The 4,911-nt window shown below is 44.4% G+C and overlaps 1 long non-coding RNA gene across 1 annotated transcript in view; it reads right to left on the bottom strand.

The window, feature by feature from the left end:
• Nucleotides 1-4,580, bottom strand: part of LOC115299363 — a 10,264-nt gene extending 5,684 nt beyond the window's left edge. Inside the window, exons 1-2 of the long non-coding RNA XR_003912153.1 lie at nucleotides 4,408-4,580; nucleotides 4,154-4,264 (exon numbers count right to left, since the gene is read on the bottom strand). This is a non-coding gene — a long non-coding RNA (uncharacterized LOC115299363). The remainder of the gene's footprint in view (nucleotides 1-4,153; nucleotides 4,265-4,407) is intronic.
• Between the last annotated feature and the right edge of the window lie 331 nt (nucleotides 4,581-4,911).

Genomic DNA, 4,911 nt, shown 5'->3' with positions numbered 1-4,911 from the left:
TTTAAAAAAACGTAGGAAAAAAAAAAACCCCAAAACCAAAAAAACATGTGATTATTTAAATACCAGGTAAAGGGTTGGCCTTAGCTCAAGCGGTTACTTCGTGTCTGGTTCAAAAGTACCAGGTAAAGACTTAGGTGACAGTCATCAGTCATAGGGTTAGCAAAGACAACAGAGCAAAAAAAAATAACTAAGAATTCACTGGAAGATGAGGCATCATTATCATTTCTACCCCTTTCTATCTAGAAAGCCAAGGGCCCAGTATAGGAGCCTCTCACATCCTATTTTCTTTTGTGTCACTATTTTGATGGATACTAATGGAAAAAATATGGTGTCCTTGTCTCCTATAAACCTTTTGTGTATTGTGGGCCATCTCCTGGGTCTTAGGGTCTTACCTCTTGACCTGAGGTCACTCAGTGACACCCAGTGAGATTCCTGCTTTAGGAAATGTTCACCTCCTCTCTACTACTAATTCTATATATAGACTATACATACTCTATATGTTAGAGTACATATATATTTTTTTCTAAGTAAATTCTTCACCGAACATGGGGCTCAAACTCCTGACCCTGAGGTCAAGAGTCACATGCTATACTAACAGAGCCAGCCAGGCACCCACACTCTTGTTGGCTTGTTTTTAAGTTTCGTAGACCTGGGAAGTTGGACTGGTACCAGGCCACAAAGACACATTTATTCCTGTTGCCACAAGACTGACTCTCCTAGGATAGTGGGCCAGAATATATAGGATTTCCACTCATCCTCATCATTCTGCCTAGAATATAATCTTCCTGGAACAATCTTTTCTTCTGAGGTGAAGAGACTTTATCAAAAGTAGTGTAACAGCCCCTGTCCCTATTCCTTCACCTCATTTTCCCTGTTCCCTCCCTACCCTCTCTTCCTTGGCGACTTCATCTGTTTCTCTATGCGAATGAATGTTATCCCATTCCAAGTCTTCAATCAATGTGTTCTAAAAGGAGAGAAAGCCTAAGAGTATGAGTCAACTTTATTCCTGGTACTGAATGGTGTTTGTTCTCTGGTTAGTTGCCCTGAGGAACAGGGAAAAGAAGAGCAACTTCTATTTCCCTTGCTATTAAAGGGAAGTAAATGGCAGTCAACCCACTTCATTAGTTTAAAAGATTCATTTATTTTTTTTAAATGTTTTTTACTTATTTTTGAGAGACAGAGAGAGAAGCGTGAGCAGGGTAGGGTCAGAGAGAGAGACACACACAGAATCCAAAGCAGGCTCCAGGCTCTGAGCTGTCAGCACAGAGCCCGACGCGGGGCTCTAACCCACAAACTGTGAGATCATGACCTGAGCCGAAGTTGGACACTCAACTGACTGAGCCACCCAGGTGTCCCTGAAAGATTCATTTATAATTTTTTTAAAAGTTTACTTATTTTGAGATACAGAGAGACAGAGCACATGAATGGGGAGAGGCAGAGAGAGGGAGAGAGAGAGGGAGGCAGAGAGAGAGAGAGAGAGAGAGAGAGAGAGAGAGAGCGAGCAAGAGAGAGAGAGAGAGAGAGCAACCCAAGCAGGCTCCACACTGCCAGTGCAGAGCGGGATACAGGGCTCGAACCCATGAACTGTGAGATCATGACCTGAGCCCAAGTCAAGAGCAGGACACTTAACTGATTGAGTCACCCAGGCTCCTCGAAAAGAGATCCATTTAAAGGAAAGTGTTACGCTGAGCTACTGCTACATACACATAGAGCATTACAAAATATCGACTTTATGGTGCATAACACTTTGGCATTAGCATTGGCATTGGCTTCTACAGCAAAACCAATCACACTACCCCAGCTGATTAATAGGCATAGGCTTAGTGGCCTCATAGGCTCACCTTTAACTTTTCCAAGTGTAGAGAATGTGACCTATCCTTACATGCTTACCTTGTATGACAGTGATTTCTGTGTGCATCTATGTCTCCATTACAGTGTAGCCTGTTCAAGGAGAGGATCTGTTTTCTTATATTTGTTTCCTCTCCATATCATCAGGTTGTACATTGCATGTGCCAGTGCTGAACAGATGTTTTTGAATCAATCAGTTGAGCACGTCTTGCTTAAATGGTAATCTGTTGCCTAGTTTTATGGAAGTCTTTCAACTTTGTGTTCCAGCTCTCTAAGTATGAAAAATAATGGGTGGCTCAGTGAGTTAGGTGCCCAGCTCTTGATTTCAGCCCCAGATCACCATCTCACGGTTTGTATGATCTAGCCCTGCATAGGGGTCTGGCTGTCAGCCAGAGCCTACTTGTGATTCTCTATCTCTTGCTGCCTCTCTCCCGCTCTCTCTCTTTCAATAAATAAATAAGCATATTTTTAAAAAGAAACATGAAAAAAATAACAACAACAGCAATTATAATAGGAGTTACCTGTGGCAACCATGAACAGCAATGCCCCTGACAGCCAGTGACAACAAGAGAAAGGGTAAGGAGCCATGCTGGGAGTCATCCAGAACCCAGCTCACACAGACCCAGGGAGCTGCTCTAAGGAAGTATGTCCAGAACAGTGCTGCTGGGAAACACCCACGTTCAACAGCAGTGTCTCAGCACTCTGCAGACAGCCTCTGAGAGGCCTTGCTCCATGTGTTACACAGTGAGTGAGGAAGGGGAGACTCTCTGTGTGGCCCCAGCCTGTAAACTCGAGAGGTTCCCTGACAGGATTGCTGAGAAACTGAGCAGATGCAATAGGAATGCCTGTGCTCTTCCCTGACTGCCTATTTTGGCCATCTCTCTGCTTTTAGACTCTGCAGTGGAGAGGTCAGAGCCTTGAGCCAATTGAAAGATACAGGAGAAAGATGTGGAATCTACCTCAACGGGTAGGGCCAATTAAGACAAGAAGGGAGTACACAGAGGAGAATGTTCAGAAAACAAACGTCTTGCAAGAAGAATCTGGAGTCATAAAGGGGCCAAGTTTTCCTAGTCAGTTAACCCCTAAACACTGGTGGGAGCTTCATTTTACTGTGTGAAGGTTGGGGAGAGGAGGGATATGGTGAGAAATCATGATATCTTGAGTGAGTGGACTTGATAGTCTAGTCCCCTGGTAGGCCTTCCGTGGAGAGAATTAATAACTGTATCTTGACTTCCCTGATCAGCCCAACTCCTCTTTCTCAGCATCACCTGGAGATCTTTTCAGGGAGAGAGAGGCTGTGGGTATCATGGACTCTTCCAGTGGTCTGTCTAGGCACTGGGAGCTCTGGGTCTACCTGAGGTTCTTTTTTTTTTTTTTTTTTTTTACATTTTATTTTGAGAGAGATAGTGAGGAGCAGAAGAGCAGCAGAGAGAGGGAGAGAGGATCCCAAGCAGGCTGCAGGCTGTCAGCATGGAGCCCAACGTGGGTCTCTAACTCAGCGAACCGTGAGCTCATGACCTGAGCTGAAATCAAGAGTTGGACACCTAACAGACTGAGCCACCCAGGTGCCCCTGAGATCCTTTTCATCCTATAGAAGGGAAGTGGGAATGGTAAGCCACGAAAGCCAAAGTCTTCAGTTTTTGTGCCTTCCCAGTAATGCTGGAAAACTCTCCCAGGGTACTCTACCTTTCCTTTATACCTGAAGATATGTAAGTGGCTCACCTGCACAAGGAGAGGACAAGAGTTTGTCCACACTATTTTTCCCTTATGGTCTGCTGTACATGGCTCTTGTGTGGCATGTGTACACAGTGAGGCATCCATTCCTTGCCTTTAAGTTCATTTTTTAAGTTTTCTTTTTAATATTTATTCATTTTTGAGAGACAGAAACAGAGTATGAGCTGGGCAAGAGCAGAGAGAGAGGGAGACACAGATTTTGAAGCATGCCCCAGGCTATGAGCTGGCATCAGTGAGCCCAATATGGGGCTCCTAATCACAAACTGTGAGATCATCACCTGAGCCAAAGTTAGACGCTCAACCAACTGAGCCATCTAGGCACCTCAGTTGTTTTTTTGTTTGTTTGTTTGTTTGTTTGTTTGTAAAGCAGGCCTCATACCCAGCGCAGAGCCTAACATGGGGCCTGAACTCAAGATGAAGACCTGAGCTGAGACAAAGAGCCAGATGCCCAACCGACTGAGCTGCCCAGGCGCCCCTTGGCTTTAAGTTCTGAAGTTACCCTGAGCCCAGAGGTTACGGGGTAACTGTCTTGCTTTAAGTTTTGGCTGCTGTAGGTGGTAGGGCTTCCAACCTCTTTGACTAGTTCCAGGCATTCCATATTGTTATCAGCAGGAGACTCCCAGGCATTCTGGAAGCGTTGCAGGAAAATAGAGACCACTGCTGTTGCTGTAGCTGCCTGGACCTACAGCAAAGAGCCAAGGAAAAAAATCATTTCACACCCTGTGCACCGAGTCCCCCCAGAGCTGGCCCCAAGGCATCTGCAGAGCCTCGGAAATCTTCCTCCAAGCAGTCTGTCTGTTGGTAGCTACAGAAGTGTTTTTTTACCTTTTAGTTTGTAGTAGGTGGGTGAAAATTGCTGGCGATAGTCTCTGTCTCTCAAGCTGTAGAGCCAACCAGCAAAAGTTTCATAGAGGAGAAGGCAGCTTCCACCAGAGGAGTCTGTCTCTTATTGCTGAGGGTCGTGCTTTCAGCCTCAGGGAGAAGACTTCCCACCAAGAACCTGGAACTCAAGTTACCATTTTTATTTTTATTTCATTCTATTCTATTCTATTCTATTATTTTATTTTATTTCAAGTTGCCCTTTTCAATTTAAACCTTCAACTCAATGCATAACACATCAAAGTATAGTTATTCAAAATCTCAGTGAAAAATAATTCTGCTGTAACCTGAAAAAAAGTTAACCTAAATTCAAGAAAGAACATAGGGTCAGGGCAGGTTAGCCATGAAAACTTAGGAAGAAAGGGGATCTAAGAGGCAAATCCTGGTGGTATTTATCCAAGTGGTTTTAGGTGAGAGGTTTCATTGGTCTGTTCAGTTTGGAGGCATGTA

The sequence above is a fragment of the Suricata suricatta genome, chromosome 8, assembly GCF_006229205.1.
Source record: "Suricata suricatta isolate VVHF042 chromosome 8, meerkat_22Aug2017_6uvM2_HiC, whole genome shotgun sequence".
In the NCBI taxonomy this organism is placed as follows: domain Eukaryota; kingdom Metazoa; phylum Chordata; class Mammalia; order Carnivora; family Herpestidae; genus Suricata; species Suricata suricatta.
This window is presented reverse-complemented; position numbering and strand designations above follow the sequence as displayed.